Source organism: Nerophis ophidion, linkage group LG15, assembly GCF_033978795.1.
Source record: "Nerophis ophidion isolate RoL-2023_Sa linkage group LG15, RoL_Noph_v1.0, whole genome shotgun sequence".
Lineage (NCBI taxonomy): Eukaryota > Metazoa > Chordata > Actinopteri > Syngnathiformes > Syngnathidae > Nerophis > Nerophis ophidion.
In genome coordinates, this window is record NC_084625.1 from 18,614,726 (window position 1) to 18,642,225 (window position 27,500).

Consider the following 27,500-nt stretch of genomic DNA (forward strand, 5'->3'; position numbering starts at 1 on the left):
TCCCATTAATTCCCATGGATAGTTTCCAACTTTGAATTATTCCAGAATTTTGCAACCCTAGGTGCAATATGAAGCCTAAAATATGACAACGGAGACCCCGGACTGTTGAAAAACTTAAGCTGTACATTAAGCAAGAATGGGAAAGAATTCCACCTGAAAAGCTTAAAAAATTGGTCTCCTCAGTTCAAAAACGTTTACTGAGTGTTGTTAAAAGGAAAGGCCATGTAACACAGTGGTAAAAATGTCCCTGTGCCAACTTTTTTGCAATGTGTTGCTGCCATTAAATTCTAAGTCAATGATTATTTTTAAGTTTCTCAGTTCGAACATTAAATATCTTGTCATTGCAGTCTATTCAGTTGAATATAAGTTGACGAGGATTTGCAATTTATTGTTTTCTCTTTTTATTGATGAATTACACAACGTGCCAACTTTACTGGTTTTGTGTTTCGCATTTTCCGTCAAGTATTTATAGGTCCCTTCTTATGCAGTATATTAATGTCTTATTTTTCAAGTCAGCCTGATCTAAGCCTATGATTTATATTTACATATTTGATAATAATCTTTGTGATTAATACATGCTTTCATATCATTTGACAAAGTTGTAAACTGTTAAAGTAGGTTAGATATAATTCTTGATTATACTTGCCCACCTTCCCGGATTTTCCAGGAGACTCCCGAATTTCAGCGCATCTCCCGAAAATCTCCCGGAAGAAATTTTCTCCCGAAAATCTCCCGAAATTCAGCGGACCTGAGTGGGGACAGCCTGTTTTCACGTCCGCTTTCCCACCATATAGACAGCTTGCCTGCCCAATCACGTTACAACATCTACGGATTTTAGTAAAAAAAACTGCACACACAAGGAGACGAAGCGGAAGAACGAGGAAGTTACAGCCATGGCGACGCCATCTGTAATAGAGTGATTCTATGTTGTCTGTCGCCATCTCCTGGTGAATGTTGGCTGTAGCGTTATGGGGTTGCTTTTTGATTGGCCAACAATTTATTTGGTGTTGCGCACCTGACGGCAAGTGACTCGCCAGTACGCAAATGGCGGAACAAAGGTTACTCAAATAGTGAAAGGTAAGTGTTGTTGTTTTTATTACTGTGTATTTGATAGCTGCCGTCTGAAATCCAACTATTTATTTTATTTATATATGTAAAAAAATAAATATATGTAGCTAGAATTCACTGAAAGTCAAGTATTTTATATATATATACATATATATATATACTTATATATATATATATATACATATATATATACTTATATATATATATATACAATATATATATATATATATATACAATATATATATATATATATATATATATATATATATATATATATATATATATATATATATATATATATATATATATATATATATATATATATATATATATATATACAAAATATATATGAAATACTCGAGCTGGTGAATTGGAGATGTGAATATACTCCTCCCCTCTTAACCACGGCCTGCCCCAACCACGCCTCCGCTCCACCCCCGACCACGCTCCCCACCTCCCGAAATCGAAGGTCTCAAGGTTGGCAAGTATGATTATGATTAAAATCAAGAGTAGTAATATTATTTGAGTGGGCCCCGAGATCAAAAAGGTTAAGAACTTCTGGAAAAATATTAATAGCAGTGGCTTTGTGTCGTTTTTATTAACTCCGCTAATATTTTATTATCATTAGCAGTCATCATCTAGCAGCTTTATGTTGTTGAAGTTAAAGTTAAGTACCAATGATCGTCTCACACACACACACACACACACACACACACACACACACACACTAGGTGTGGTGAAATTTATCCTCTGGATTTGACTAACCACCCCCTGGGAGGTGAGGGGAGCAGTGGGCAGCAGTGGTGCCGCGCCCAGCAAGCATTTTTGGTGATTTAACCCCCAATTCCAACCCTTGATGCTGAGTCCCAAACAGGGAGGTAATGGGTCCCATTTTTATAGTCTTTGGTATGACTCGGCTGGGGTTTGAACTCACAACCTACCGATCTCAGGGCGGACACTCTAACCACTAGGCCTCTGAGTTGGTTATGCTCCACATGCGCTATAAAATATTGCTTCTCAGCTGTTGCCGTTACACTTTGCCGTGGCGGAGCCATTACTTTTCCATTTTATAACATCGTCAGACTGTGGGCGTCATTTTTTCTGAACTCAGTTATGAATAGAGATGACATTTTAGCTGGTTTGAATAGTTGAATATTAAATTTGGAGTCCAATTCCAATATCGACCTCGCAGGCGGACATTTCTGTCTTGGGTGAAATGTGCATGACATCCAGTGAGTGTGTTTCAATGTTGAGAGACATTTTCTAACAACTCTTTTAACTAACTTCTTTTTCATTGGTTCCTGCATGGAAAGTCCTCATTTCCGACAGTCTGAGAATCCCTAAATTTGTCGTGAGCGGTGAGCGCGGGGGGACACAGAGGGGAGATACTGTGGGCTGTGGACGCTGTTTTGCTCATTCTAATGAAGTGATTGTTGTTCGACCAACTCCTCGTCATCCTTTTGACATCCGCATTAAAGCTACAATATTTTATGTACTCACACAAAAAACATCGGAAGTCTTTCACATAACCCTCTCAACTAATTGGTATACTTTAAAGTACCAGTAGAGTTGAAAACACAAGTTGCCTCTATATTGATGTTATTATCATACAAATCGGATTTATGACACCAAAAGACATCCAAAGTTTGCGAATTAATAGATATGATCAAAATATTATCAACCCCACAGAGATCCACAAGCCATTTTGAGAGATAAAAAAGAAGCCGGTCACGTGATCGTGTGACGTCGCGCTAGGAACCACAGATCCCTTCCCCATCAACAACAATGCAAATCAAGCAGTCTTTGTAAGACCCAACATCAATTACTTATGGAAAAGTTATGATCCAGGACCTTATATTTTTGAGCCCGAACACAAAGAGGACGAGCAATTTTAAAAGTCGACTGCTGCCCGGATGCAGCTTTATTATATATACATATTACAGACAATAGCAGTGGTCCCCAAACTACGGCCTGTGTCCAAATTCCGTCCCGCGGGAAGTTCCAAATCAACATTTTTTTTTTAAATTGTATTTCATTACTATTTTTTTAATCTATCCTTTCTATTCCATATTCTACCATGTGTTACTCTTGGGGTCTCCTAGCCACTCAGGCAAATTATATTGTATATGATTGTATATATATGTTTATATATATGTCTTAATTAGATTATCCAGAGAATACAACAAATACAACAAAATACAACAAAATCAGCTAGATTTTTTGTAAACATGTTCCGTAAATATTGATGTTAAATATTCATTTTTTGTGAAGAAATGTTTAGAATTAAGTTGATAAATCCAGATGGATCTCTATTAAAACCCCCAAAGAGGGCACTTTTAGTTGATGATTACTTCTATGTGTAGAAATCTTTATTTATAATTGAACCACTTGTTTATTTTTCAACAAGTTTTTAGTTATTTGTATATCTTTCTTTCTAAATAGTTCAAGAAAGACCACTACAAATGAGCTATATAGTGCACTGTTATACAATTTAATAAATCAGAAACTGATGACATAGTGCTGTATTTTACTTCTTTATCTCTTTTTTTTCCAACCAAAAAATGCTTTGCTCTGATTAGGGGGTACTTGAATTAAAAACAAATGTTCACAGGGGGTACATCACTGAAAAAAGGTTGAGAACCACTGCTCTAGATCACTAAAATATTTTGAGACCAATCTGTGAGCGGTTCCCAGAGTAAACTCAAACCGAGGGAGAACATAATTCAGTCACTACGCTACCTGGATGCAGCTTTATTATATATACATATTACAGAATATAGCAGTGGTCCCCAAACTACGGCCTGTGTCCAAATTCCGTCCCGCGGGAAATTCCAAATCAACATTTTTTTTAAAAATTGTATTTCATTACTATTTTTTTAATCAATCCTTTCTATTCCATATTCTACCATTTGTTACTCTTGGGGTCTCCTAGCCACTCAGGCAAATCATATTGTCTAAAAATGCATTTTTAGGGTCAGGCGAGCGTGCGGAAAGTGCGCACTCTTTCAGTCAATTAGTGCGCAAGGAATATATACATATTTATATATATGTCTTAATTAGATTATCCAGAGAATAGTGCTCGATCCCGTGGTAGAGCGCAAGATATGTAGGTGTGGGAAAAATCACAAGACTACTTCATCTTTACAGAACTGTTTCATGAGGAGTTCCCTCAATCGTCAGGAGATTTCCTGTAGTTCTGTAGAGATAAAGTAGTCTTGTGATTTTTCGCACACACACCTATATATATATATATATATATATATATATATATATATATATATATATATATATATATATATATATATATATATATATATATATATATACATATACACACACCTATATATATACATATATATATATATATATATAGATATACACATATATATATATATATATTTATATATACATATACGCATATATATATATATACATATACACACACATATATATATATATATATATATGTATATATATATATATATATATATATATATATATATATATATATATATATATATATATATATATATATATATGTATGTATGTGTGCGAAAAACCACAAGACTACTTTATCTCTACAGAACTGTTTCATGAGGGGTTCCCTCAATCGTCAGGAGATTTCCAGCCATATTTTTATTCCGGCCCCCAAGTCAAACAGTTTGGAGACCCTTGTACTAGACATACAGTACGTGTACATTATCTTTAAAACCAGCCTGCACTTTTTTTTGTGTGTGTTTTAAGTTCTGCTGAAACTTACCAACACTCATGGAATTATTCATCCATCCATTTTCTACCGCTTGTCCCTTATAGGGTCGCAGGGGGCGCTGGAGCCTATCTCAGCTGCAGGTCTCCACCTCATCGCAGGGCCAACCCAGATAGACAACATTCACTCACTAGGATCCATTTATTGTTGCCAATCATCTTATCCCCAGGTGCATGTCTTTGGAAGTGGGAGGAAGCCGGAGTACCCGGAGGGAACCCACGCAGTCACGGGTAGGACATGCAAACTTCACACAGAAAGATCCCAAGCCCAGAATCGAATCCAGGACTTTCGTTTTATAACCTGTTTAATTAGGAACATGGTAGTACATTATGTGCAGTGAAGTGTACATTATTTTTAAAATCAGCGCACACTTCAGGAAGCCAAGGACGCCTCTTGAATGTTTTAGTGCCTATACAAAATGTACATACCTGCAAAACTCTCATTGATTCATTAAGCATTCACTCATCAATATAGTGATATATTACATGTATGATGAAGTGTGCATTGTCTTTTGAAGGACACAGTCACTCGGGAGCTTTTCATGTGCGAGTTAACTTCATGATCTGTCGTTAAACAACGACTAAAACAGAAGATAATTAATGTTGTATCTTTCTTATGACATAAAGTCTTGCTTGTCAAAGTCGTTCCATCAGCTGGACGTTCGACAGCGATCGTGTACGAAACAGTTACACTAACACCGGCGGGAGTGTCGCAAAGCCCATGGAGATGCGTTTATTTTATTAATGTAGAGTGAACAAAGCAGAATTTGACGTTTAAACATACAGTACAGTAATCCTTCTTATTGTGTGTTTAAAGGCAGCAGGGCAGGGTTGTCTTATTTTGTGCCATGTACACGCATTCGCTGAGCGGAGAGCACCACGCCTTGGCCAGCGTTTACAATAGTATGCGTTTGCGTGTGGACAAGAGGCTTAAACGCAGTGATAAGTATGCTTTAGTGTCGTCCCAATACCCATTTTTCGGTACCGGTACCAAAATTATTTTGATACTTTTCTAAATGAAGGGGACCACAAAAAAAATGCATTAACCATCCATCCATCTCCTTCCGCTTATCCGAGGTCGGGTCGCGGGGGCAACAGCCTAAGCAGGGAAACCCAGACTTCCCTCTCCCCAGCCACTTTGTCTAGCTCTTCCCGGGGGATCCCGAGGCGTTCCCAGGCCAGCCGAAGACATAGTCTTCCCAACGTGTCCTGGGTCTTCCCCGTGGCCTCCTAAAGGTTGGACGTGTCCTAAACACCTCCCTAGGTAAGCGTTCGGGTGGCATCCTCACCAGATGCCTGAACCCCCTCATCTGGCCCCTCTCGATGTGAAGGAGAAGCGGCTTTACTTTGAGTTCCTCCCGGATGGCAGAGCTTCTCTCCCTATTTCCAAGGGAGAGCCCCGCCACATGGCGGAGGAAACTCATTCCGGCCGCTTGTACCCGTGATCTTATCCTTTCGGTCATGACCCGAATGTCATGACCATAAGTGAGGATGGGAACGTAGATCGACTGGTAAATTGAGAGCTTTGCATTCCGGCTCAGCTCCTTCTTCACCACAACGGATCGATACAGCACCCGCATTACTGAAGACGCCGCACCGATCCGCCTGTCGATCTCACGATCCACTCTTCCCTCACTCGTGAACAAGACTCCTAGGTACTTGAACTCCTCCACTTGGGGCAGGGTCTCATCCCCAACCCGGAGATGGCATTCCACCCTTTTCCGGGCGAGAACCATGGACTCGGACTTGGAGGTGCTGATTCTCATTCCGGTCGCTTCACACTCAGCTGCAAACCGATCCAGTGAGAGCTGAAGATCCCGGTCAGATGAAGCCATCAGGACCACATCAGCTGCAAAAAGCAGAGACCTAATCCTGCGGTCACCAAACCGGAACCCCTCAACGGCTTGACTGCGCCTATAAAAAAAATGCATTATTGGCTTTATTTTAACAAACAATCCGAGGATACATTAAACATATATTTCTTATTACTGGCCCTGAAAACCTCAAATATAGCCAGAAATCTCGGGGTTATTTTAGATTCTGACTTACATTTTGACAGTCACATCAAATCAGTAACAAAATCGGCCTACTATCACCTCAAAAATGTAACAAGACTTAGAGGCCTCATGTCAGCTCAAGCGTTAGAAAAACTTGTACATGCCTTTATTACCAGTAGACTAGACTATTGTAATGGTCTCCTTGCAGGTCTTCCAAAAAAATACGCTCAGGCAGCTACAGCTTGTTCAGAACGCTGCTGCTAGACTTCTAACAAAGACCAAAAAATGTGAGCACATTACACCAATTCTCAAATCGTTAAATCTTACATTGGCTCCCTGTACATCAGAGATTTGATTTAAAAATTCTCCTGCTCACATATAAATCACTAGATGGTCTCGGGCCGAAGTATATCACTGATATGCTCCCACTATATAAGCTCTCTAGATCAGTGGTTCTCAAATGGGGGTACGCGTACCCCTGGGGGTACTTGAGGGTATGCCCAGGGGTACGTGAGATTTTTGTAAAATATTCTAAAAAATAGCAACAATTGAAAAATATTTTATAAATATATTTGTTGAATAATACTTCAACAAAATATGAATGTAAGTTCATAAACTGTGAAAAAAAAATACAACAAAATCAGCTAGATTTTTTGTATACATGTTCCGTAAATATTGATGTTAAATATTTATTTTTTGTGAAGAAATGTTTAGAATTAAGTTGATGAATCCAGATGGATCTCTATTACAATCCCCAAAGAGGGCACTTTAAGTTGATGATTACTTCTATGTGTAGAAATCTTTATTTATAATTGAATCACTTGTTCATTTTTCAACAAGTTTTTAGTCATTTTTATATCTTTCTTTCCAAATAGTTCAAGAAAGACCACTACAAATGAGCAATATTTTGCACTGTTATACAATTTAATAAATCAGAAACTGGTGACACAGTGTTGTATTTTACTTCTTTATCTCTTTTTTTCAACCAAAAATGCTTTGCTCTGATTAAGGGGTACTTGAATTAAAAAAATGTTCACAGGAGGTACATCACTGAAAAAAGGTTGAGAACCACTGCTCTAGATCACAAAAATATTCTGAGACCAATCTGTGAGCGGTTCCCAGTATAAACTCAAATCGAGGGAGAGCATCATTCAGTCACTACGCAATAAATAGCTGGAATAAACTTCCTGAAGATGTCGGACTTTTCCCAACTCTGACTACTTTTAAAATTAGACTGAAAACTTTTATGTTCAACTTAACTTTCAGCTACATTTTTTAATCTTTTAACTTTTTAACGTCTGCACCGTTTTTATTTTCTGCATTTTAATTTTGCTTTTATTTTCTTTCATTTCACTTTGTTGTCTGTGAAGCACTTTGAGTCTGCCTTGAGTATGAAAAGTGCTATACAAATAAAGTTGCCTTGCCTTGCCTTATTGCAAGTTTGTCCTTAAATAAAATAGTGAACATACAAAACAACTTGTCTTTTAGTAGTAAGTAAACAAACAAAGGCTCCTAATTTACTTTTCAGAGGCGGTATAGTACCGAATATGATTCATTAGTATCGCTATCTCAGCTGCATTCGGACGGAAGGTGGATTACACCCTGGACAAGTCGCTACCTCATTGCAGAGCCAACACTGATAGACAGACAACATTCACATTCACACACGAGGCCCCATTTAGTGTTGCCAATCAACCTATTACCATCTTGGCAAGCTGGGTAACGTTTGCTGTGGTCTGGAACAACATGGCACACAAACAACTACCAGAAATGTAGGCAATAGTACATACGGATAAAACGTCATGAGACAATAAAACATAAACTAGATACACAGAGGAAATTAAGTAAGCTCAAATATACCTACAAACGAGACATAATAAGTTAAAGTACCAATGATTGTCACACACACACTAGGTGTGGTGATTATATCTTCTGCATTTGACCCATCACCCTTTGAGAGGAGAAGTAAGCAGCAGCGGTGGCCGCGCCCGGGAATCATTTTTGGTGATTTAACCCCCAATTCCAACCCTTGATGCTGAGTGCCAATGATGCAATATGTACATACAGTTAGCCTTAATAGCATGTTAGCATCGATTCGCTTGCAGTAATGGATTGAGCAAATATGCCTGATTTGAACTCCAGCGAATCAATTAAATCCGCAAAGCTCACCTTTGTGCATTCACGCACAGCATAAAACACAAAGAAGGAGTGGCATAAACCACGTCTTTCTGTGGCAGCATTGGAGAAAGTTGCACATACAAACAAACTATGATGAGTTCAAGGTTGGCTGAAATTAGTAGGACAAATTGGTGCTTGCCAAATACTCTCATCAGTGAAGCATGTATAACATAAACAGTAGCATTTCTACCAATCACGAAGGTTTGTGTCATGTTTTTCCTCCTACAGAAAAAATATTAAAACAAAAAATATATTATTTTCTGCGCTCTTACTAACATACACGCTAACAAAACTGTTTTGCCCCTCCTTAGTATACGTCGGCCAGGTACATTTTAGTGACAAAAGTCCAGTGAGTGTTTTGTAAGTGCTCACCGACAAAGGTCGTGACCTCATTCGGGAGTGTTGGTTTGTAGTCGACTTTGTTGTCTTGGACCGCCGGTCCTTCAGTTTCGCTTCAACGATGCTTTCCACTTTTGCGTCGGTAAAGTGCACTCAAATAGCACATTCTGCAGGTAATTTCCCCTGCGGATATATATATATATATATATATATATATATATATGTATATATATATATATATATAGACTACAGTACGTGTGTGCTTACATGCTTTTGCGCTTTATTTGTTTTCGTGCTGAAAAAAAAAACACAGCCTTCTCCTTCCGCCATCAACCCCCTCCTCAGCCCCCCTGCTGTGTCTCGCTACTTTCTTGTGTCACAATGATGAAGGGCACCTGCTGTTCAAACCTGATACCAACCTCCCCGCCCCCAACACACACACACACACGTTACCGCCGCGCTGCCTACATTATTCACAAGTGCAGCAGTGCCTCCGCCGTCACTCAGCGGCTCCTCAGTTCGGCGATGTCGCAACACGCTAATGTCGGCTCCCATCGCCCATTTTCTGAGATCTCCGCGGGAGACAAAAGGACCCCCCCCCCCCTCCGCCACACCGTCCTCATCAGTTAGGTCATCATGTGAAGGTGGTTACCATGGTTACACATCATCAAGACTTGTGCAAAGATAGCTGCGCTCACTTTCCACTGAGAGGTGTTAACAGTATGTTCAATCTTGATGTATCGGCCCTCTGGTGTCACGCAGCCCGGAAAATAAAAGCCCCCTCTCCATACCTACGTGTGACAGGTCTGGATAAAACCGACTCAAACGCAGCCCATTTAAATGGAGCGGCCTTGTTGAAGCTGCCGCATCGAATGTCGCTAACGTAATTCGTTCCTCGGCTTTCCTGAGTGTCTGGAGTGGGCGCCGCAGTCCTTGAGCCGAACAACCCCCCCGACCCCAGCCACCGCCGCCACCTCCTCTGCCCGAGCAATATGTTTCCCTACCATTCTCCAGCGCTCCTCATGAGGACTCTTGCAAGTCCTTTTCCAGCACGGAGTGTCAAGTGCTGCCTGTGTGTTTAGAATTACCCTACGGCTCAACCGCTGTACACAAAAGAAGGGAAAGTTGGTCCAAACATGCACCTCTGCTGCGTCGCCTGTGCTTTTGTTTTTTTCTGACAAACACACCACATGGTGGCGCTGTTATTAAAGGCCTACTGAAATGAGATTTTCTTATTTACTGTCCATTCTATGTGTCATACTTGATCATTTCGCGATATTGCCATATTTTTGCTGAAAGGATTTAGTAGAGAACATCAACGATAAAGTTTGCAAATTTTGGTCGCAAACTTTCCCCTGACAGTTTGTCTATGTTTTAGTTTTTTCCTCTGCATTTGTCGCTTTCCTCTGTGTTTAGTATCTCCTGTCTTTAGTTCCTGTCTAGTGCTCTTATTTTGTCAGCTTCCTGTCTTGTTCCCTGAGTGCTGTGTTCCTCCTCAGCTGCGGCTGATTGGCACCTGGCCACCCCCGTTGCCAATCAGCCCGCTCCTATTTATACCTGCTTTGCCTTGTGTCAGTTGCTGGATCATTGTATTGTCATTCGGACGTGTATTGTCGTTGCCACACATCACTCTTGTTGTGCTACCTGTCGTGTCGTTTTGTTACAGCTATTACCTGTCATGCTACATTTTGTCCTGGTCGTCGTAGCGGTAAGCTGTTTCTGTTAGCATTAGTTATTTCCAGTTTTTCTGTTTGCTATCCACTAGCTTCCATGCTAAAGTTCCTTTCTGTTTTCTAGCTTCCAATGCTAGCTCCCTTAGTTTGTTATTCCGCCCACGTGCGTGTTTTTTGTTTGTTCTTGTTTAGTTTTGATTAAATCATGTTTTTATATTCTATGCCTGCCTCTGTCTCTGCATCTTTGGGTTCGTCAACAACAAATAACTGTTAAAGCCCTGTCTTTACCGGAAGTATGTGCGCGTGATGTCACGAGTTGCAGGGCTCCACACATATTCACATTGTTTTTAATGGGAGCCACCAGCAGTAAGAGCAATTCAGACCGAGAAAGCGAATTCGTGAATCAGGATATTGATAGTGAAGGACTAGGAAAAAAAAAAAAAAGCGACGGCTCCGGGCGGCGGGAGTGTGAGCGTTTCAGATGTAATTAGACACATTTACTAAGATAATTCTAGAAGATCCCTTATATACTTATTGTTTTAATAGTGTTTTAGTGATATTTTAAAGATTGTAAAGACATACCTCGAGGTCGGATGGCTGCGGTGAACACAAAGTATCTCAGAGAGAAGCCGAAGAGCCAAGCCCACAGCTGCCTTTCAAACAGCTGCTGCAGGACAAAGAATAATCCAATGATTTGTCCGGTAAGATATATATCACAATTTCCCCATCCAAAACTATGCTGGTTGACGTAGAGAAAACATGTTCGCTTGACCACTCTGTGTTAAAGCTTCACAAGAAACAAAGAAACACCGGCTCTGTCTCGGTGCTAAAAACAGCTGCAATCCACCGCTTTCCACCAACAGCAATGTTCTTTATAGTCTCCATTATTAAATGAAAAAATTGCAAAAGATTCAGCAACACAGATGTCCAAATTACTGTGTAATTACGCCATGAACAGAGACGACTTTTAGCCGGGTTTGGTGCAGCGCTAATATTTCCTGACAGTCCGTGACGTCACGCGTACGGGTCATCATTCCGCGACGTTTTCAACAGGAAACTCGCGGGAAATTTAAAATTGCAATTTAGTAAACTAAAAAGGCCGTATTGGCATGTGTTGCAATGTTAATATTTCATCATTGATGTATAAACTATCAGACTGCGTGGTCGCTAGTAGTGGGTTTCAGTAGGCCTTTAAGTCCCAACGTTTGACCGCGTGATTTGAAGTTTCTCACACGGCTCAACACGGCACTCTAACGCTAAGGCGCTTCGACGAATCGCTGCCAAATTTGTACACACCTTTAGTCAGCTGTGGGCCGTCAGGACCAGCAAGGCATTCTCAGCTGGCCTAACATAAATCATAATCATGAATTAATAAAAGTTCATTTTAATCTACTTTCTGTATTCTCTTTTTTCATCCGTGCAGTCGCCTGAGCGCATCTCCTGCGCACTTAACACACCTCTCGCTGATGAGTTCCCTGTGCTTCTTAGGCCAGAGCAAACCTGCATTCCGTGGTAGAACATAGCTACCTGTTCTCGTACACCAAGCCGACACCTATAGGTTTATGCTCACTCTCTCTCTCGCTTGTGTTTTTTTCCTCCTCCGTGTTCATTTGTCTCGTGTTCCTGTGTAGTTCCAGCAGCATTCCTCTGTTCTCTGGTTACGAGCGGTGTGTCTCGTCTCCCCACATTCCCAATTGTTCCCTGGCTGACATTTTGGATCTCGACCTCCAGCCTGGACACAGACTTTGACGCCTCCTGCCTGACCCTGGATCTCTGAGCGTGCCTTGCCCTAAACACCTCCCTAAGGAGGCGTTTGGGTGGCATCCTGACCAGATTCCCAAACCACCTCATCTGGCTCCTCTTGATGTGGAGGAGCAGTGGCTTTACTTTGAGCTCCTTCCTGAGGGCAGAGCTTCTCACCCTATCTCTAAGGGAGAGCCCTGCCACCAGGCAGGGGAAACTCATTTCAACCACTTGTACCGTGATCTTGTCCTTTCGGTCATAACCCAAAGTTCATGACCATAGGTGAGGATGAGAACGCAGATCGACCGGTAAATTGAGAGATTTGCCTTCCGGCTCAGCTCCTTCTTCACCACAACGGATCGATACAGCTTCCGCATTACTGAAGACCTGTCGATCTCACGATTCACTTTTCCCTCACTCGTGAACAAGACTCTGAGGGACTTGAACTTCTCCACTTGGGGCAGGGTCTCCTCCCCAACCTGGATGTGGAACTACACCCTTTTCCGGGCGAGAACCATGGACTCGGACTTAGAGGTGCTGATCCTCCCAGTAACACTCAACATATAATCACTACACATAGTCGCACACATACACATTTTGGGTTAATTTCACACTTCATAATATTTCCCCCTGTACCGTCACACTCTTCATGTCTTATTAGGCTTATTAGGCTTCATGCCTTATTAGGCTCCAGTGTTGCTTGTTTTTACGTGAGAGCTTTTGTCCAATCAGAATTCAGCTAGCATGTTGCCAGCGTGGTATGAATTCTGCCGGTTGATAGACAGTTGCGATGACGAGTTGTTGACAGTATCTCATCTAGGTAGCCTTATGTTACATACCCGGCCAGTAGAGAAATAATCGGTACTCATGTTTTTAACTCACAAAGGAGAGCAAAACGAGTGTTCAAATATTGTATTTCTTTATTTTTTTATGTCTAAAGTTTTTTGCAATTTTAATTTTGACAATACCACGTAAGATATGTTTTAAATAGTAAAACGGATTTATTGATTTTTAAATGTGCCGAAATATAGCCTGTTTTGTACACTGTTGAGGTGGTTCAATGCGCAGTAAATGTGTTTCTGTAGTGTTTCTCCAGCAATGGTCATTTGGTGACTTAAATGATGGTATTTTGAGAGGTAATCATTGAAGTCGGACATCACTGAAGGCGTAGGAAGGAAACGCACAATCCGCCACTGCGTTTAAGGGACTGACAACCACGTGTGCACGTTTTGAGCAAGATTGGTTGAAAAACATGGTCACTGTCGAGCAAAAACGACTTGTATTGATACCTAAGTAACTCTTTTAAAGTCTATCGACCAGAAGAGTCCAACCTTTTTTCACCAACATGTGGGGGTCCTTAAATATTTAGTAAAAAAAAAAATCAAGCTAAAAATAAGCGCTATACAGTAAGAAGGGGATTCATATGGCCCCATTTGTCATGGTTTACCCGACACAAGAAACGTGACAAATTCAGGAGTTGCACTATCCACTTTAGCCGCCAGAAGGCAGTAGAGTGTTGAATATCTTAAAATGAGTTTTGTGGCGCTTCACGGTGGCAGAGGGGTTAGTGCGTCTGCCTCACAATACGAAGGTCCTGCAGTCCTGGGTTCAATTCCAGGCTGAGGATCTTTCTGTGTGGAGTTTGCATGTTCTCCCCGTGAATGCGTGGGTTCCCTCCGGGTACTCCGGCTTCCTCCCACTTCCAAAGACATGCACCTGGGGATAGGTTGATTGGCAACACTAAATTGGCCCTAGTGTGTGAATGTGAGTGTGAATGTTGTCTGTCTATCTGTGTTGGCCCTGCGATGACGCAGCGACTTGTCCAGGGTGTACCCCGTCCGCCCGATTGTAGCTGAGATAGGCGCCAGCGCCCCCCGCGACCCCGAAAGGGAATAAGCGGTAGAAAATGGATGGATGGATGGAGTTTTCTGGCAATTCCAACTTTGACCACAGCGTCAGTTGATTTGTAGAGGGGCGCTTTTTGGTCATTTTCAGCAGACTGCATTGCAAAATAATTAACCCCCTACCTTGCTTTCACACGAGATCCATCCAGAAATGGGGTCATGTAAATCCCTTCCTTATTTGTGTCAGTTTTGTGTTATAGGTGGCAAAACATATGATTATTAGTTTATATAAACACAATTTTGGGGTTTTCTTATCACATTAGCAGGTTTTGCTCTACTGCATACATATATATATATATATATATATATATATATATATATATATATATATATATATATATATATATATATATATATATATATATATACACACACACACACACATATACATATATATATATATATATATATATATATATATATATATATATATATATATATATATTTACATACATATCTGTGTGTGTTTCTATATATATATACATATATATATATATATATATATATATATATATATATATATATATATATATATATATATATAGGGGCCAACAAATGGCCCCTTAAGACACCCCTGCTTTAGACTACGGTGACATTACATTTGTTACATGGATATAACATCTTCCAAAGTATTTTGCGCACAACCCAGAGACGCTGCCACTAATAATGATTTACAATGAGGCAGCAAATTGTGCATGTAGGCCTTTCCACTCAATCGATGGCATTTGCATCCTCAGGACATAAAATGTATAAATGCAGGATGGAATGAACTGCAAAATAAAAGTGTTTACAAATCACATTGATCGGGTTGCATATTTAATGAATACAATTTAAAAGACTTTCAATGTTGGCAAAATAGCTTTTTTTTACTCGGTAGTGTTAGACTTTACCATGAAAAAAAGGTTTTAACCCTTACTATTATTTTTTTAATTTTTGTCTGTTAATGTTATTTTTGTTGAAAGGAAAGCCGTCCCTTACTAAACGCAGATCACACAGGGCCCCATGATGCTTGGGGGCCACGTTTTGCTTGAAGAAGAGCACGGGAAAAGTGAAATACAAACGTCATTGTGCTTTGTACAACATTTGACCAAAAACGTTACTAGCTCCTTCCTGCTCCGTCACTGATAAGACTATGATGGCACGTTTCTGAGTTGTTTTTGCCTTTATACAGGCTAGTAAGGTAAAGTGTTGTACCTGACAAGTTTCGGCTACCTTGCTTCTTCAGCCTTCATCAGAGGTGTCACGTGATGTTAGTGTTATATGGATTGTACCATCCCACCTGGAGTGGTGGGATGGCGGGGTCCCCTGGTCAGTGACGTGTAGTCAGGGGAGGCATGGAAAGAAAAAAAAAATGTAGAATGAAAAAAAAATAGTTAAATTGTTGTATAGTTGTGATCAAAATTATTCAACCCCCACACAGTTTTGGTGTTTTAGCAAGTTGGACATTTATTCCGTATTTTGTTTATAGTCATATCAAATAAAAATGTGTCAAATAGACAAATGCAACTTAAATTGTAACACTGTATTTTACAAAATACCAAAAAAGGACATTTTTCTTAATATCTCATTGACAAACTTATTCGACCCCCTAGTTACATGCATCTTTAGTTCTTAGTAGAACACCCTTTGGCAGTAATTACATCCTTCAAAGGTGATACATAACCGCACACAAGCTTCTTGCAACCATCTACAGGTATTTTAGCCCATTCCTCTTGAGCAAAGGCCTCCAGTTCATTCATACTCTTATGCTTGCGTGCTGCAACTGCCTTCTTCAAGTCCCACCACAGGTTTTCTATAGGATTTTGGTCTGGCGACTGTGAAGGCCACTCCAGAGTCTTCCAGCCCTTCTTCTGCAACCACTCTGATGTTGATTTGGAGGTATGCTTGGGATCCTTGTCCTGTTGGAAGGTCCAACGTCTCCCAAGCCTCAGCTTCGTCACTGACTTCATGACATTTGCAGCTAATATATCCTGCTAGGAAATAGAATTCATAATGCCTTGAACGCGCTGGAGATTCCCGGTACCTGAGGCAGAGAAACAGCCGCAGAGCATGATTGACGCCCCGCCATGCTTAACAGTAGGCAAGGTCTTCTTCTCTTTGTAAGTTTCATTTTTTCTCCTCCAGACATAACATTGATTCATAGGCCCAAAGAGTTCCAGTTTTGTCTCATCACTCCATAGAACAGTTTCCCAAAACCTTTGGGGTTTGTCCAGATGATTTTTAGCATACTCGAGTCTATTTTACTTGTGCCTGGTAGTCAGAAGTGGGGTGCGCATAGGAGTTCTGGCATGGAGGCCTTCATCTCGTAGTGCGTGCCTTATTGTCTGGGACGAAACTTGCGTTCCCCCCTCTGCAATGTCCTGTTGTAGTTCCTCAGCTGTGACCCGGGGGTTTTTCACCACTGTACGCCCACAGCATCCTCTTTCTACCACGCCCAGGTAGTGTTTCTACTGTGCCTTTATCTTTAAACTTGCGAATTGTGCTTCCAACTGTGTCTCTTGGAATGTTTAATATCTTTGCTATTTTCTTATATCCATATCCTTTCTTATGAAGAGAAATTACATCCTCTCTTGACTTCTTTGACCACTCCCTGGACTTCACCATGTTGCAAATACACCATTGACCGTCTACAAGAAGCTGAGCGTCACAGTCTTTTTCAATCAGTTTAATTGTTGGTCGTTATGGTTCTAATCACATCTACAGGTGTTTTCAACACCTGATTGAAAATACCTTATTCAAATTCTGTTCTTAAGAGTTATGATCTTTAAGGGTTTGAATTATTTTGTCAATGAGATATTAAGAGAATTGACACTGTTTGGTATGTTACAAAATATAATGTTGTAATTCAAGTTGCATTTGTCTATTTAATGCATCTTTATTTGATATGACTATAAACAAAATACGGAATAAATGTCCAACTTGTTCAAACACCAATATTGTGTGGGGTTTGAATAATTTTGATCACAACTGTATGTATCCAGTGATTATACTATAAAGTTATTTTCCATTTAACTTCACCAGTTTTAGATTATTTTTTATTCAAACTCGCTGAATTTTCACATTTGCCATTCGAATACTGAGAAGAGACTTGCGGTGAGTCACAGCCAGTTGAGCCTCTCCATGGATAGTGCAATGACTCAGCTAACTGCTGCCTGCTGTGCAGTGAGACTGTATTGCTATATGAATTATATTATACATTTCCATAGTTTAGTTGAGATATATAAAGTACAGTGTATTTTGTCAACAACTGTATGTGTGTAACGTATTTCTTCAACTGGACAATCATAAAACGGCTGCAAAGACGCACTGTGTGAGGCTCGCCTCCTGGTGGTAGAGGGCGCTAGTGATTCCAGAGATCATTCTTGCGACCAGGCTAAGCCTGAGACATCTGAAGCCGGTATGTTTTAAAGTTGTCGTTTGCCTGTATATCGTAAAAACAACGGTCCAACATTTTACAACTAATTGTAAACTTATACAGTAGGTGCCGACCATCAGTGCCGAGTTGCAATGAAAGTGTTGATGTTGAGATATTAAGCCGAGTTGGTAAGTGAATGTGTTTGCTAATAGTAGCTACTAGCCGTACCCATGTATTTTCTATGGGCGGTTAGCATCGGGTGTTAATCCCGTTTCCTCCAATGTTTCTGATCCGATTGAATTTATGTTTATGTTGAGTCTTTATTTTGGGTACTTAAATATGGTGACTGAGTATTATGGCGTTTTAAGGCCATCTGCATTTTTTATGCTACAGTAAAGACAATGAATGAACACTGCCGCTGGAGCGCGGTTACACCTGTCATAGTGACAACACTGTGTTACACCTGTCATAGTGACAACACTGTGTTACACCTGTCATAGTGACAACACTGTGTAATGTTGTGTTTGTTATTTTGTATATACATGTGATTGTTTAATATTGTTAATGTTAGCAGTAATATCACTAATAATGATAATAATATGTGTAATTTATTTATTGAGGTTCAAACGATAGATGACTTAATGTTGATATTTATGTGCGCACATTGATTGAACTCCAGGTCCTGTGTTTATGTAGGCCAGGTCCCAAAGTCTTGGATGGCGAGGTGTAGATAGGCCTCGAGCCCAAGCCCGAGGATCTCCACCTCCTCAATCCCTTAACTTTTCCCTGCTCTGGTCGGGCCGGTAGGCGGCTTATAGCCGAACCCCTTGCTTCGCACTTCATTGCTCTGCGGCCTTTTGCACTACCTCATACGCAACCTGCCCATAAACCGAACTTTCACTACAAACTGCCATATCCACAACGCCAACCTGGACTGCGATCAGTCTCATATGGCTCCTAGGAACTTGAAGAACTTTTGATATTACTTTTTATGAATTTCCTGAACTAAACCAACATTGTTTGTTGAGATTCCTTTCTGTTTTTTTCTTTTGTTTTGAATGGCCATTCTCATTAATGTCCGTCCACTAGTTGTTGCACTGTACATGTTGAAATAACACCAGTATCATTTAAAGTATTCAATTGTGTCTGTCTTACTCTCTCCCAGTCGTAATCTAGACCAGTGGTCCCCAACCACCGATTGGTACCGGGCCGCAGAAGAATTTTTTATTAATTTTTATTTAAAAAATAAATAAATAAATAAAAAATAAAATGTTATTAAATCAACATAAAAAACACAATATAGACTTGCAATTAGTGCACCAACCACAAAAACCTCCCCTTTTCATGACAAAAACGTCCCTTTTTCATGACAAAGAAAAAAAAAAAAAAAAAAAGGATCCCCCCCCCCAGGCCGCGGGACTAATTATTAAGCGTTGACTGGTCCGCGGATACAAAAAGGTTGTGGACCATTGATCTAGACTTCTGATTAGCCCAAATATTGAGAACTTCTACAATACTAGCTAAAGTACCTGCTACATTAAGTTAAAGTGCCAATGATTGTCACACACACACACTAAGTGTGGTGTAATTTGTCCTCTGCATTCGACCCATCCCCTTGTTCACCCCCTGGGAGGTGAGGGGAGCAGTGAGCAGCAGCGGTCGGGAATCTTTTTTGGCGATTTAACCCCCAATTCCAACCCCTGATGCTGAGTGCCAAGCAGGGAAGAATACTGGTATGAGCTTTTAAACATAACCCGTTAACTGCTGCCAATAAAATGTTGAATAAGATACTCCACAGTATGGGTGTCAAACTCTGGCCCGCGGGCCAAATTTGGCCCTCCCTTTAATTTCATTTGGCCCTTGAGCCAATGTCAAATTAACATTAGAGCTGGCCCCCCGGTGTTATACAGCGGCGGTTTCGCTGTAACACCGCATTCACCGCTAATACTCATACTTGTCAACCCTCACAATTTTCCCGGGAGACTCCAGAAGTTCAGTGCTCCTCCCGAAAATCTCCCGGGGCAACCATTCTCCCGATTTTCTCCCAATTTCCACCCGGACAACAATATTGGGGGCGTGCCTTAAAGGCACTGCCTTTAGCGTTCTCTGCAACCTGTGGTCACGTCTGCTTTTCCTCCATTCAAACAGCGTACCGGCCTAGTCACATAATATATGTGGCTTTAGCACACACAAAAGTGAATGCAAGGCATACTTGATCAACAGCCATACAATGCCAACACTGTTACAAATATGCGCCACATTGTGAACCCACACCAAATAATAATGACAAACACATTTCGGGAGAACAACCGCACCGTAACACAACAGAAGAAATACCCAGAATCCCTTGCAGGACTAACTCTTCTGGGCTGCTACAATATACACCCCCCGCTACCAACAGGTCCCTATTAAAAGGTTAATTTGATCAACCTTGGCCCGTGGCTTTATTCAGTTGAAAATTTTGGCCCACTCTGTATTTGAGTTTGACACCCCTGCTCTATAGGGTTCATATGTTTATAAATCTGACTGTGATGAAGTCAGTGCCTCACCAGCCATGAACCTCACCGCACGTCACTGCCCCTGGTGTGCGTTAAGGGTAGGGCGGGTGATGAAGGCTGCAGAGGCAAGGTAGCCAAAACTTGTCAGGTACAACACTTTACCTTACTAGCCTATATAAATCAACCATTTATAAATAATAAAACATTTTTTAACTGGGTGGGCGTTGAAAAAACATTTTGCTTACGGCCCCAATTTAATTCACTGCAACGTGCTTGATGTCAACATGCTATTTGTATGAACGCTACATGATTATATTTCATGCATTTGCTCATTCTACACTAGAAGGTCACTCCTGCTACTTCCAGTCCTGTTACTCAAATGAAACTAAATTGCCTGAGATGAGACAATAAAACATTTTCAGTAGTTGAACATGATATAGATTTTACGTTTCTGGAGTAGTTAAGGTCAAGGTTTATTTGTTTTCATCGCGCAGTTTAAAGAACAACTACTACTTCCCTAAAGCGCTGTACAGATTAAAAACAAAGGTAAAAGGTAAAAAAATAATACAAATTATATATATATATATATGTATATAAATATATATACATATATATATCCAACATGCTCAACAGCCTGTGCTATTAGTGGGTGTGTTGCGTGCGACTCACTAAGACTGTATCTGCTTATTTTAATGAGGTTTTTGCATGTATCATACAGGGCTTTCACCACAGAGACACTCCATCATTTACCGCACATTCATTTAATCATGCTCCAACTGTTGTGTTTGCCATGTTTTGAAACACAAAAAGACAGTGTGGAGGTTGCCTCTTAGTGGGTTCTGTTGATCACACACTTGGACTGGAGTCCGGACTTCAGAGTTCAACACAGTTTTATTGTTCGTCAAGGTTAAGCACGATTCTCGACTTTTCAATCCGCCTCCTCAGTGTCCATTTGATTCCGTCTCTCCAAACCCTCCTCCTCCCTTTGCTCTCGGCCGCTACTGATAAGAAAAACAGGTGAATAGATAGCTACGTCCAGCTGGGCAATCTAATCACCTAGTCACACTGTTGGTAGTGATGTTGAGGTGGGCGGGGTCGAGGGCAGGGTATATTTACAGCTAGAATTAACTGAAATTCAAGTATTTCATATATATATTAGGGGTGTGGGAAAAAAATCGATTCGAATACGGATCGCGATTCTTACGTTGTGCAATTCAGAATGGATTCTCATTTTTAAAAAAAATATATATTTTTTTTTATTTTTTTTATTTTTTTATCATTCCAACAAAACAATACACAGCAATACCATGACAATGCAATCAAATTCCAAAACCAAACCTGACCCAGCAACACTCAGAACTGCAATAAACAGAGCAATTGAAAGGAGACACAAACAGGACACAGAACAAACCAAAAGTAGTGAAACAAAAATTAATATTATCAACAACAGTATCAATATTGGTTATAATTTCAGTACAGCAGTGATTATCATTAAACATTTATAAAAAAAAAATAAAAGAACAATAGTGTCACAGTGGCTTACACTTGCGTCGCATCTCATAAGCTTGACAACACACTGTGTCCACTGTTTTCACAAATATAAAATAAGTCATATCTTTGTTTTGTTTAATAGTTAAAACAAATTTACATCATTGTAATCAGTTGATAAAACATTGTCCTTTACAATTATATAAGCTTTTAACCAAAAAAAACTACTACTCTGCTAGCATGTCAGCAGACTGGGGTAGATCCTGCTGAAATCCTATGTATTGAATGAATACAGAATCGTTTTGAATCGGAAAAATATGGTTTTTGAATCGAGAATCGTGTTGAATCGAAAAAATCGATATATGATCGAATCGCGACCCAAAGAATCGATATTGAATCAAATTGTTGGACATCCAAAGATTTGCAGCCCTATTATATATATATATATATATATATATATATATATATATATATATATATATATATATATATATATATATATATATATATACACATATATATATGTAAGAAAGTTCTTGACTTTCAGTGTTCAATTATTTACAAATATATACACACACATAACACTCCTCTACTAATTGTTGTATTTGAAAGTGCAATGCTTTGCAGCCAGTAGCACAGCCTTTGAAGGAGCATAGGTATGGGCAGCATCTTTGAAATTAAATTTGCTGGAAAGGAGTGAGTTTAGGGTTGAATTTTCCATCCTCGTTCTATTCTCTGTCACTATCTTTCTAACCATGCTCAACACCCTCTCTGATGACTTGCAAGCGTACTTCTTCTTCTTACTCGATTTCGCCATGACTTTGTTCTTCTGCTTCGTCTCTTTCATGTTGTGTCTGCAGTTGTGCACCCTCCAAAAGCCATAGATGTTATAACGTGACTGGGCCGGCACGCTGTTTATATGGAGTAAAAACGGGCATTACGAAAGGCTGTCTGCATGGACCTGGAGGGGGCGTGCCTTGTTGTCCGGCTGGAAATCGGGAGGAATTCGGGAGAATGGTTGTGCCGGGAGATTTTCGGGAGAGGCACTGAAATTCGGGAGTCTCCCGGAAAATTTGGGAGGGTTGGTAAGTATGCAGTAAATGTGTTTTTGTATGCTGTTTCTCCAGCAATGTTCATGTGGTGACATAAATCATCAGAGGTGGGTAGTAACGCGCTACATTTACTCCGTTACATCTACTTGAGTAACTTTTGGAATAAATTGTACTTCTAAGAGTAGTTTTTATGCAACATACTTTTACTTGAGTATATTTATAGAGAAGAAACACTACTTTTACTCCGCTCCATTTATCTACATTCAGCTCACTACTCGCTACTTTTTTAATCGATTTGTTAATGTTTGTTTTGGTTTTTCAAAGTAAGAACTAGGCATGGCTGCGTTTCACCAATTACATGTAGTCACTGGTGACGTTGGACCAATCAAACAGAGCCAGGCGGTCAGATGACCATCACACGTAGAACCCGATTTGAACAAGTTGAAAACTTATTGGGGTGTTACCATTTAGTGGTCAATTGTACGGAATATGTACTGTACTGTGCAATCTACTAATACAAGTTTCAATCATACAATCAAAAGTGTAAAGTAAAAAAGACACTTTTTGATTTCAACCGTACTTCCCATCAAATGCCTAAAGACTGATCGCTCATTTCCTGTCTTCACAATAAAAGTGCCGCTCCATCGCGCCTGCGCTAACAAATTAAGAGTCTCCGAAAGCCAGCGCAAACAAGTTAGCAAGCTGGAGTTTGCCGCCAATGTGCTTCTTGTAAAGTGTATAAAAACGAATGTGGAAGCTGGACAAAAAAGATGCCAAAAACCAACGACTTTCATGATGTATTAGACAGAAAGGAATACTTTTTTTCTCCTCCATTTGAAAACGTGGACGTTATCAGCACTACTGATTCCAATCAATGCAAGTCATCAGAATCAGGTAATACACCAACTTATATTCTTGTCTTCATGAAAGATAGGAATCTATATGTTAAACATGCATGTATATTCATTAAAACACCTTTAACATGTGAACATCCATCCATCCATCCATTTTCTACCGCTTATTCCCTTTTGGGGTCGCGGGGGGCGCTGGCGCCTATCTCAGCTATAATCGGGCGGAAGGTGGAGTACGCCCTGGACAACTCGCCACCTCATCGCAGGGCCAACACAGATAGACAGACAGCATTCACACTCACATTCACACACTAGGGCCAATTTAGTGTTGCCAATCAACCTATCCCCAGGTGCATGTCTTTGGAAGTGGGAGGAAGCCGGACAAAAACCGCAAAATAAATAAATATAAATTATATACTGTATATGTAAATGTATGTATATATAATGTATATATATATATATGAAATGTGTGTGTATATATATGTATATATGAGGTAGATCACATCGACTTGATCATTTATTAAGTAATTGATTAACGTTGAAAAACTTATTGGGGTGTTACCATTTAGTGGTCAATTGTACGGAATATGTACTGTACTGTGCAATCTACTAATACAAGTTTTAATCAATCAATCAATCAATCAATCAATGCCTACTGAGCCCATGGTGCTGTTAAGTTATAATAGCTCAATTTGCCTTATTTTTTATTTTATTTTAATGTATTATTATTTAAAATATATTATTGTTTTAGTTGCTTAAGAGATAGTCCTGGCTCTGAATTTGCCCATTGCTATTTTCATGTTTTTGTGCATTAAACAATCAATCAATCAATCAATGTTTACTTATGTAGCCCTAAATCACTAGTGTCTCAAATGTCCCCAGCCGATACACAGGCGAGCAGTACATGGCCACCGGATCGGACCGGACCCCCTCCACAAGGGAGAGTAGGACATAGAAGAAAAAGAAAAGAAACGGCAGATCAACTGGTCTAAAAAGGGAGTCTATTCAAAGGCTAGAGTATACAAATGAGTTTTAAGGTGAGACTTAAATGCTTCTACTGAGGTGGCATCTCAAACTTTTACCGGGAGGGCATTCCAGAGTACTGGAGCCCGAAATGAAAACGCTCTATAGCCCACAGACTTTTTTTGGGCTTTGGGAATCACTAATAAGCCGGAGTCCTTTGAACGCAGATTTCTTGCCGGGACATATGGTACAATACAATCGGCAAGATAGGATGGAGCTAGACCGTGTAGTATTTTATACGTAAGTAGTAAAACCTTAAAGTCACATCTTAAGTGCACAGGAAGCCAGTGCAGGTGAGCCAGTACAGGCGTAATGTGATCAAACTTTCTTGTTCTTGTCAAAAGTCTAGCAGCCAAACAGGTTACTCATCAGTTACTCAGTACTTGAGTAGTTTTTTCACAACATACTTTTTACTTTTACTCAGGTAAATATTTGGGTGACGACTCCTTACTTTTACTTGAATAATAAATCTCTAAAGTAACAGTACTCTTACTTGAGTATAATTTCTGGCTACTCTACCCACCTCTGGTATTTTAAGAGGTAATCATTGAAGTACAACATCACTCAAGACCTAGTTGGGAAAACGCACAACCCGCCACTGAATTAAAGTGTAGGCAAATCCTACAGATTCCATGTATGCTGATTCCAAGTAGGGACTTTGTCACTTTTACTTTGAACGCCGTGTCACGTTATTCATTGTCAAGGCGCCAAACGCTTCATTTCCTGGAAGAATGTCTCCTTTCTTCTCCCACGGAAAAAAGTTTGAGAGAAGGTGCTCTCAAGGGGTAAATGTTCTTGAGGAAGTCGGAGTGAGGAGGCGTGCAAAGATGGTGTCAGTTCGACAAGACGAAGTGCGCCGCAGTTTTAAACGGCTGTACGAGAGCGTGTGTGCGTGTGTGTGTGTGTGTGTGTGTGTGTGCTTCCATTACTGGGCTATTCCCTCTCTGCACACATTCATCCTGCCTCAACTTACTTTACAGCTGCTGTCACTTCCTTCCCGGACCAAGCGGGAACATTACAACCCAAAAGTGGTCCATCTCTCTAAGTGGAAAGGGCAGATGCAGTTCAGTGGGATTGCGTCAAAAAGCGAGGGGAGCTGAGTAATGAGTCATCGCCGTCATTGTCTCGCTGGCGTCCAAAGTGTCTGCTGACGCCGCCTTCTCGCGGGTGCACGTTCCCGGTCCCTCCGGTGTCTCCCTCCCGAGGCTTGCCAATGGAAGCATTTGCGAAAGGTGTCAACACGGAGGAGATTTAAACCATTTAAACGAGAGCGGAGAAAAAGATATCCTTGACATTATTTAATGGCGTTTGAACTATTTGTGCATCGCCAACATTAATATGCTGCATGTTTCGGTTGCATAAACCGAGAGGCTGCTCCCAGCCGCTAGGGGGCGGACTTGCCATGTGGCCCGATGTAAAAGTATCAAAGGAGTAACAGTCGTCGATGCAAAGGTTGTGCTTTTCAGCACCTTAAAGTCATATAACTTGGTATGTGACACAGCTAACTGTTAGCATGCTAACGTTACCGTGCTAGCATGCGAGCATTAGTATGCCAGCTTTTTTATTTTGCCGCTGTACACCTCAGAATTGTATAATATGGAACTTGCCAATTTCCATATTACAACATTCTGAGTGTGACGCTTTGCTGGCATTGTCGTGCGGGTTCGTTCTCTCGAATGTGCAGTCGGATATGGACACTGCGTGAAGGTAAGAAATGAAGATTTATTATCACTAATAAAACAGACTAAGAACAAAAACACTTGCACAAGGCACTGAAGACAAAACAAACAGAACTAGCAGGGGAGCTAGAAGGAACTAAGAACGCTAGCACGTGAGCTACGGAAATAAACAGAGGAATAGCGTGAAAGCTAACGAGTACAAAAAGTATTTTACCACAATGAGAAGTCAGCGACGTCACCTGTTGAATCGAACAGAAACTAGACTGCGAGGATGAGTAACGGAAAAGGCAGGCTTATATTAGGACTGAAATTAGGAGGCAGGTGCGCATCAAAAACGAAAGGCAAGTGACACTAATACGTGACTATGGCAACGGAAACAAACAGGAAGTGCCACCAGGAACTAAGGAAGACAAATACTAAACAGGATGTTCTACAAAAACAGAACAAAACCAAAATATGACATGATCCGAGCCGCGGATCATGACACTGAGGTGTACAATGGCAAAAAATTTTGCAAGGAAAGTTATCATGTTAATGTTAGCATGCATAATAGTTAGCAAGTGTCGAGTAACGTGTTATGAGACTCTGAGGCGTACTGCTGGAAAATTGACTAACAAAAAAGTTAGCATGTTCTTGTTAGCGTGTGCCAAGTTCGAAGTTATACAATGGGCAGAAAAAAAAAAGTTAGCATACTAACGCTTGCAAGCTAGCATGGTAACGATAGCATGCTAACAGTGAGCATTTGTCACATATTAAGTTATATGACTTTAAGGTGTACGGCTGCCAAATCAGATGTTAAGTGTCAAGTACCATGTTATGTGACTCTGAGGCGTCGGGCTGCAAAATTGACTAACAAAAATGTTAGCATGCTATTGTTACCATGCTAA